Source organism: Cucurbita pepo, chromosome 9, assembly GCF_057944985.1.
Source record: "Cucurbita pepo subsp. pepo isolate OVF chromosome 9, ASM5794498v1, whole genome shotgun sequence".
Classification (NCBI taxonomy): domain Eukaryota; kingdom Viridiplantae; phylum Streptophyta; class Magnoliopsida; order Cucurbitales; family Cucurbitaceae; genus Cucurbita; species Cucurbita pepo.
The window spans coordinates 5287351-5297181 of NC_141806.1; the positions used below are offsets into that span (position 1 = coordinate 5287351).

General features: G+C 35.7%; 1 pseudogene; it reads right to left on the reverse strand.

Moving 5' to 3' along the window:
- Positions 1 to 8255: 8255 nt before the first annotated feature.
- LOC147791147 (uncharacterized) lies at positions 8256 to 9584 on the reverse strand (annotated as a pseudogene).
- Between the last annotated feature and the right edge of the window lie 247 nt (positions 9585 to 9831).

Below are 9831 nucleotides of genomic sequence, written 5' to 3' on the forward strand. Positions count from 1 at the left end.
TCTAAACCCAAAATTAAACTTTTTCAAACAAAAATCCGTTTTCTCGGATTTGAAATTCATTTGGGCCTAATAAAACCCATTCAAAGGTCCATTGACTTTGCCTCAAACTTTCCAGATCAAATTAGAGATAAGACCCAACTACAAAGATTGTTGGGATGTCTCAATTATGTGTCTGATTTCCTTCAAAATATCAGACCCATTTGCAAGCCGCTTTTTGAGAGACTAAAAAAGAATCCAAAGCCATGGACTGAAGAACATACCAAAACAGTCCAAAAAATCAAATCCCTTGTCAAGTCAATTCCGTGTTTATCGCTGATAAACCCAAGGGCTAGTTTAATAGTGGAGACCGACGCATCCGATATATGAAAATTCAGAAGAATTTGGAGTATGTGATAGCTGAGCGAATAGCCCTTGTGTTCCAAGTGGTAAGACGCGGGAAGCGCAGTAAGTCCGTTGGCAAGCTTGGGTGCTTAGTCATATGAAAAATTCTGAAGAAAATCTTATCTACAACCTGACAACTTTATCAGAGACAAAACAAAGATTGACAACTTGTCAGCCACACAGTGAGGGCTCACATGTGAATTATGAGTGTTGGTAAATTATTAGTCTTTTAAATTATTAGTTTACTTTATGTCTTTTAGGAAAACAGATCTTGCAGGGGCCTATCCTGCTAGATTCGATCTTATCTCTTAGTTGGCGTTTTTCAAATTTACGTTCAAATTCGAAGTCTATAAAAAGACTTCATCAATGTAAGGAGAGCATCGATCGGCCGATAGCTCTCTCTTGAATATCAATTGAACAATTCAGAGAAAAATCATCCTACTCTTATCTTATCTATCTTATGAACGAATTTCTTAGAAAGCTCAGAAAATCAAACCATCTCAAATGCTCTACCGATGAAGAAGAGAGTTCAAATGAACATTGAAGGGGAGAAAATCTCACAATCTCAAATACCGTCAATCAAGAATACCAGATTGCTAGAATCGAAGATCAACTCAAAAATTGGACTATTCCAAAGGTAGATCCTAAAACTATCTACCAAATTTCAACCTTCAATTTTACTCAAAGATCATGCATCAAATTCTCAGAGAATAACATCCCAATTCATAGCAATAGGGAATCTCTGAATCTTTTTTCAAGATCTCTTATACTCCAACATCTTGAAGAGTTTAACTATCTCCATGTCGGTCTTGTCCAAGTCGCGGTAAAACCATTGTTCAGACTTGGATTAGATATCCCAGTCCTTATCTCCTTACGAGATAAGAGACATGAAGATTTCTCAAATTCTTTATTGGGAATGGTTCAATCCAATTTAGAGAATGGACCAGTCTATTTCAATTATTATCCAAACTTTACTCTGTCTCTCCACGACCCACACATATTATCAGCTCTCATGCTAGATTTGCAGTCAAAAAATTTAAACATCAAGGCTGAAACCCATTCTTCAGTCGTTATATTCAGGGTTTATTATAAGCTCATGAATACAAACATTTCTCCAAGAGCATTAAGATCCTCACCAAAGGGATCGACTATGCTCATAGAAGTAAATATTGGAAAATCATCAGTAACTGTCCCAAAAACACTCTCTTGGGATCAAATAACCAGAAGCACTCTCTGGAAAATAGAAGATGCAAATCTTCCAAAGAGAAATAATCTCAAAACCCAGTCCAAATTATCGAACATGACGATGGAAGCGTTGAAATAAAATTCAGCGAAGAACCTTCGTCAGAGTCAAAAGTAAAAGAATTCCTGAGTTCTAGACCAAGTACTTCAGGAATATCAAGATCAATGTATGACCCCTTAAAGGTAAAAGAGGTCAGTTATGATCAAAAAAGGGCGTCAATCCATTATGAAGATGGCTCAAGGTCTCCAACCCATACGGATATGGATACTCAATCCGTCTATGAAAGCCAGCTAAATGTCATTACAGCTGATTTCCAGATAGACAAAGAATTTTTGAAAGCAGATTTTATGTCAACTACCAACTCTTCAAAAAGAAATGCCTTCTTCCAAACCTACAAAGAGGCTGAGCGAAATGAATTAAGAGCTCAGTGGTATTCTCATATGGAAGCCATCAAAGAAAATATACCATTCTTCGAATGGTTTGAAGAAAATATTCTGCAGGTATGCACCTTGACCCAGAGGAGTTGGAAGACTACCAAAAGAGGCGAGGTATATTCGAAACATCCTCCGTTAGAAGAAGTCGAATTCGACAACTACTGAGGAGAAAAGGTCAAAGCTAGCCCTTTCAAACATATTCCGGAAGGACTAGAAAAGGGTAATCCGACCCTAAAGGATATCAAAAATATCCAGCATCAAAACAATTATTCAAATAAGATTTTATCCACGATCGCTACTCAACTTGAAAGTATCGAGGGAAAAATCTCAAAGAAATCAGGTACTCATATAATTGAGTAATGAAAGGAGTACCTAGGATTAGTTCTTGTCCTAAGTCTTTTACTAGAAGGAAGGAATTTACGAAGCAAATTCCATCATTGCAAACATGAACTTTTGATAGTTTGTAATTAATTTTGAGTTTGTTGTTGTTAGCACCTCTAAGACCCTCAGTAGTTTTTTCAAAATACTTTGTGGGTATTAGGCCTTCTTGAATGCAATTTTGATCGGCTCCAGTATCTATAAGAGCCTTTAGTGTGATTTTGAAATCATAAATTTTTAAGGTAACGAGAGCGTACCATTTTTGAAATTGAGAAGTGGTGATGGCTCCAACGAAGGAACTTTGAAAATCTTCTTCATCCAGGTTCGGTTGCGCCGTTTCCTTTTGTGCTGGCAGCCTTTCCTGAAGATTGAGAATTTCTTGACGAAGCGTATAAGATTCTGACCTGGTTTCAGATCTTAGCGCCTGTACCTCTTGTTTGAGATTATTAATCTCTCTTTGTAAATCTTGAGTAGTGAGTTCCCTCGGTTTTTCAAATCTTTGGAGAACAGATTGGAGTCTGTAGGGATTTTTTTTCTTCCCTTTCAGTTGGCTTAGAGATTGTCATGGCATCCCTAAGTCGTTGAGCAATCTTCTGTTGAATTTCTGGGTCTTGAACTTTTTCTACTACTTCGAGTAGAATTTCTTGATCTTTGGTAAGGACATTTATGCATCCTTCGCACGTCCTTTTTCCTTCTTTTTCTAATTCGTATTCTGTGCTAGAATATGAATCAGATTCTTCTTGGAGTTCGAGGATTTCTCCCTCGCTTGATTGCTCTGAGTCGGTTAGGGTCAGTCGTAATAGCTGATTTTTCAGCTCTTGATCTATATCCAACTCGTTGATCTTTCCTCTGATTGGACACTTGTTAGCATAGTGTCCTTCTTCACGACATTTGAAGCAAGTTTGCTTTTTCTTTCCTCTATGAGTTTTTGTAGGAATATGCTTCCTTCTTGAGTATGTTGGCTTCTGAGACTGCACGGGTTTACTCCGATATGTTTCTCTAGGCCTGTATGAATGATAAGGTTTTGGATGCGTCTTAACCTTCTTTCGTCTGGAGGTTGAGGGAGCTTCTATTCCCTTGCATCCATATTGATCGCAAAATCTACCAAGCTCTTTTCTGTTTGATATCGAAGAATTGAGCTTGTTTTGAATCTTTGACTCATTACAAAGTCTGAGTCCTTCTTCTATGATGAAGGATGCTATGGATCCGTATGACAAAGTTTGCCATGGAATTGTTCCATTGTACTTTGTCTTAAGACCATCTTTGATCCTCCTTGAGAAGTGTTTTGGTAGTCCATTGACGAAATTCTCTTTCCAGAATTCCAACGAACTATCTGTTCTAATAAGAACTTTGCTGAAGTACATGTCTTTGTACCACCTGAAATCACCTAAGGTAGGGCATTTCAGATTCATGAGTATCTCGGCGGATCTCTCCTGGTATTTTAGAGGGTCGCCGACGAAGAATTCTATGAGGGTATATATGAGGGTGTTGACGGCATCCTCTACCCTTTCATGTTGTACCTCGGTCCTAGTTGATGGACCTTCTTCTTTGATAATTTGAGTAGTTGGTCTAATGACATAGTGGTTTAATATCTGTTGGCGGGTTGTTTCGTCGAGATATTTGTCCCACCAATCCTTGAGTTGCCCGGTAAATCCGGTTACCAAAACTTGAGCTATCTGATGGTCGGATTTATGGCCTTGTAATTTATACGCGCCTGCAGCCATCATCATTTCATTGACAACATTCATTATCAGATAGTCAGACAATCCATCGATATTCCATTCATAGATTGCTAAACCATCGTAATGAGCTTGAGTTTGTAGTGTCTTTTCTTCGAACTGGATATCCGGAAAAGACGGTTGAGGATACCAGTTTTTCTGATTACTGGCATTATTTTGACTTCTTCTAGATATCCTTTCAATTCGATTGTAGAAAGGTTCTTCTCTCTCGTTTGCAATCTCGTCTTCGAATTCTTGGTTCTCGTCGTCATTGTTAATGACATTGACAGATGAATCTTGAGGTGTCATGGCGGGATTTAATATCCTGTCTAACTTTTCCTCTATCTTGGCCATTGCAGCCTCTTCTTTTGAAATCCTTTTTGTAAATATTTCGAGATTTGCCGGTTTGAGTATTGGTATTGACTCATCAACCTTTGGTACAGAGCTGCTTGCCTATTCTTGCTGAGTACCTGATTTCTTTGAGATTTTTCCCTCGATACTTTCAAGTTGAGTAGCGATCGTGGATAAAATCTTATTTGAATAATTGTTTTGATGCTGGATATTTTTGATATCCTTTAGGGTCGGATTACCCTTTTCTAGTCCTTCCGGAATATGTTTGAAAGGGCTAGCTTTGACCTTTTCTCCTCAGTAGTTGTCGAATTCGACTTCTTCTAACGGAGGATGTTTCGAATATACCTCGCCTCTTTTGGTAGTCTTCCAACTCCTCTGGGTCAAGGTGCATACCTGCAGAATATTTTCTTCAAACCATTCGAAGAATGGTATATTTTCTTTGATGGCTTCCATATGAGAATACCACTGAGCTCTTAATTCATTTCGCTCAGCCTCTTTGTAAGAAATATCAAGGCTTAGGCAGGCGTTAATCAGTAGTCTTTCCTTTAGTGAGTAATCCTGTGAATGAGAAATACCGGAATTGATTACCGATGTAAAGAAAGTATGTCACACTGCCCGTCCTGCTTCGGCAAGATCTTTGAGTGTAAAACCTACTTTGCTTTGATGGCATCATATTGCATCTTACATGATGAGAAGATAAGGCCATAAAACATAACAAAGGCCTCTAAAGGGCAAACATAGAACGAAATCAGAATCTTTCCTTCTTTTCTTCCTGTCTTATCCCACCCTAGGAACGAACATACTTAGTAGAGTGAAGAGTGAGAGTCTCGACATAGAAGGCCCGTTGGAAGAAGACATTTCTTTTTGAAGAGTTGGTAGTTGACATAAAATCTGCTTTAAAAAATTCTTTGTCTATCTGGAAATCAGCTGTAATGACATTTAGCTGGCTTTCGTAGACGGATTGAGTATCCATATCCGTATGGGTTGGAGACCTTGAGCCATCTTCATAATGGATTGACGCCCTTTTTTGATCATAACTGACCTCTTTTACCTTTAAGGGGTCATACATTGATCTTGATATTCCTGAAGTACTTGGTCTAGAACTCAGGAATTCTTTTACTTTTGACTCTGACGAAGGTTCTTCGCTGAATTTTATTTCAACGCTTCCATCGTCATGTTCGATAATTTGGACTGGGTTTTGAGATTCTTTCCTCTTTGGAAGATTTGCATCTATGAGCATAGTCGATCCCTTTGGTGAGGATCTTAATGCTATTGGAGAAATGTTTGTATTCATGAGCTTATAATAAACCCTGAATATAACGACTGAAGAATGGGTTTCAGCCTTGATGTTTAAATTTTTTGACTGCAAATCTAGCATGAGAGCTGATAATATGTGTGGGTCGTGGAGAGACAGAGTAAAGTTTGGATAACAATTGAAATAGACTGGTCCATTCTCTAAATTTGAGAAATCTTCATGTCTCTTATCTCGTAAGGAGATAAGGACTGGGATATCTAATCCAAGTCTGAACAATGGTTTTACCGCGACTTGGACAAGACCGACATGGAGATAGTTAAACTCTTCACGATGTTGGAGTATAAGAGATCTTGAAAAAAGATTCAGAGATTCCCTATTGCTATGAATTGGGATGTTATTCTCTGAGAATTTGATGCATGATCTTTGAGTAAAATTGAAGGTTGAAATTTGGTAGATAGTTTTAGGATCTACCTTTGGAATAGTCCAATTTTTGAGTTGATCTTCGATTCTAGCAATCTGGTATTCTTGATTGACGGTATTTGAGATTGTGAGATTTTCTCCCCTTCGATGTTCATTTGAACTTTCTTCTTCATCGGTAGAGCATTTGAGATGGCTTGATTTTCTGAGCTTTCTAAGAAATTCGTTCATAAGATAGATAAGATAAGAGTAGAATGATTTTTCTCTGAATTGTTCAATTGATATTCAAGAGAGAGCTATCGGCCGATTGATGCTCTCCTTATATTGATGAAGTCTTTTTATAGACTTCGAATTTGAATGTAAATTTGAAAAACGCCAATTAAGAGATAAGATCGAATCTAGCATGATAGGCCCCTGCAAGATCTGTTTTCCTAAAAGACATAAAGTAAACTAATAATTTAAAAGACTAATAATTTACCAACACTCATAATTCACATGTGAGCCCTCACTTTGTGGCTGACAAGTTGTCAATCTTTGTTTTGTCTCTGATAAAGTTGTCAGGTTGTAGATAAGATTTTCTTCAGAATTTTTCGTATGACTAAGCACCCAAGCTTGCCAACGGACTTACTGCGCTTCCCGCGTCTTACCACCTGGAACACAAGGGCTATTCGCTCAGCTATCACATACTTCAAATTCTTCTGAATTTTCATATCTTCCTCCTGACTTCTGTGACATCGCTCTTAAAGATCGAGTAACTCCTCTTCCCTCACGAATAGAAGGCTCTGATACCATTTACAAATGCTTAATGACTTGAGCCCTTACGATTTACATGAGCTCTATCATCCTAGCTTAATTAATAACTTTCAATACATATTCTTACATAATACATATTTTTACATATCTTCACATAGAGGTACGTATTTACATGAAAAAGAAAGAGTACAATAATAGGAAAAATCAAAATAGACAAGGTGCCAAAAGAAGGAAAATTGAATGGAATATGTCAGGGAACATATTCGATTCACGGATTTAAATCTTAAATCAAGAATCCAATCATTCTCATAATCGATAGCATTTTTTATTAAGCCATGATATGTTTAATATAGCTAAAATAGTATGTTATCTTTAACTTGTAATAACATTTTGTTAATACTATAATATAGTACTTATAGTTTCAATTTTATGCTATATCTAAGTAATGAATCATTTTTTAATTAATTTAATTATCGTAATGCATATTTGATAGTATCTATTTTTTTCTATATAAATTTAGTTATACCTCTTGGTCATTACTTTTGGCTAATTTTGAAATTCACATACATAGAAGAATATTTTATAATACATTAAATACTTTTAAATACAAAAAAAAATATATATATATATATATATATATATTCATTCTTAATTGAAGTTTCATGATCTACTTACCCATTAAAAAAAATAAAGAAGTTTCAACAATGCAAGATAAAGTTTTTGCTGAAGTAAAAAAAAAAAAACATAAAGTAGTTCACAAAGCACAAAATTCACCAAGTTTTACTTCAAGTTTATCATGTAGATAAAGTGTCATCTTTAAAGATTCATCAAAGTCATCTGTACTACCTACAACTCATTCAATACATGTCATTTCTGATGTAGGCCGCCATAAATAGGCATTGCATTTCCTTGGTATATCAACTCATACTCTAATGCGGTCCAATAGGGACGTGATGAACAAGAGCAGCTGAATCATTAGAAGACCATCGTCTTTCTGCAACAATCTCTCCTGAGTCATGCCAATCTAATAACTTCACTTCATTGAGTATTATTATTGATGCTCTACAAGAAGAGAAATAAAAGCATGGAGAATTTGATAGTAATAATAAAATCAGTAATTTTATTCGTTAAATTAGAAACTCAACTTACGAGAAGGTATTGTCAAATTTGAATGGATGTCTGTTGATTTTGGTATACTTTCAATACCATTAGAGACTTACTTGGTTAGGTTAATCTATGAAAATTTCAATTGAAATATATATGGAATAAACTCACAATAGAATGAATGTGAAGTTTATATAACTTAATTAAAAAAAAAAACGTACCTATTTCTTCATAAAACTTGAGAACATTGATTTCATTTCCTTCTTTTCTTCCCTCATCTTCAAATATTCTTTCTCAAGAGTCATGTATCTATTTTCTTGTTGAGACAAGAGAGATAATTTAGAATGAGTCACTCCAAATCTAAGTCCTCCTACATGTCCACAATCCGGTCCAAGAACTCTACTCAAGGCATTATCAACAATATTATTTGATGAAGTTTTTGTCTCAACCTCGGCTTGTTCAATGCGCTCATACCAAGAGAGTATATCAAATACATAATGCAAGTCCATAATTGCTTCACACATCTTATAAGTTAAGAGACATGATCAAAAACATCTTAACAGAGTCAGTTGTTTGTTCAACGTGCTCATACTAATAAAAAACCACTTCAACCGCCCATTTTATATACATTATAAACAATAGATATCAACGAACACAATACTTTCAAACTTCTCACATATCCAATAAGGTATAAAAAAAAGTTATTTTCAAATAAGTTTAACACATGTTATAAGAAAAAAAAAGAATCGAATAAGTACTTTTTTCAAAAGTTTTCATCCCCTCCAACTCCCCCCCCCCCCCCCCCCACCACCACCACCCACATCCCCCCCCCCCCCCCCACCACCACCACCCACATACGCTCAATCTTATGATAAGTAATTGTTTGTTTGTTCAACCGCTCATACCTATAAGAAACCACTTCAACCACCTATTTCACATACATCATAAACAAAGGATATCAATAAACATAATACTTGCCAACTTAAAGATAAGTAATTTTCAAACAAGTTTAACATATGAGTGTCTCATCAACTTGTGAATTCACTGGTTGTCCATCCTTCTTCGTGTGAGCCTTTGTCCATAACATAATCTTTGAGATCGAAGTTGGATCCGAAGAACTTTTCTTCTGCAAAATGAAATAAATATACTAAATTCACACATATAACATGAGAGTAGAATAAAACTACAATATTGATATTTACCATCTCTTCAACCAAACAAGCATATCCTTTCCTACTACATGTATGAGGGAGTTGTCTCTTCTTCATGGCTTTAAACTTTTCACTTTTCTACTACTCAATAATAATCCAACATATGTTTTTGTTATATCAAAGTATATAAATAATTTCAAAAATATCATATTAAGTTTTTCGATATATAAATATTCATTACCAGGAAATTTGCACTAGTTTTTTCTTTAACAAAGTCCATCCAATCATCTACCTATTGCAAATTATCTCGCATAAGTTGTAGTAGTGCTTCTTTTGTTGGGCATTGCGAATTTGTTTTACCATACGAGATTTTCCAGCCCTCAATAATCAACCCATTTGTTGAAAAATAAACTTTTTCTGCCAATCATTGTTGAGAATGTACCAAAGAACCAAATGGTTAGAAGTAATATTATACAAATTATTAAAACTAGATAAATTAATTAAAATAACTTCATACCTCACTTCCATAACACTAATTTTAGCCTTATAGGTAATTTCTTCCAATTCTCTAATGTCACAGGTACAACCTTCCTTACAAGTGGACCAAGAAAAAAAGTCAATCCTAGGATATATCCCCTATGGGTCG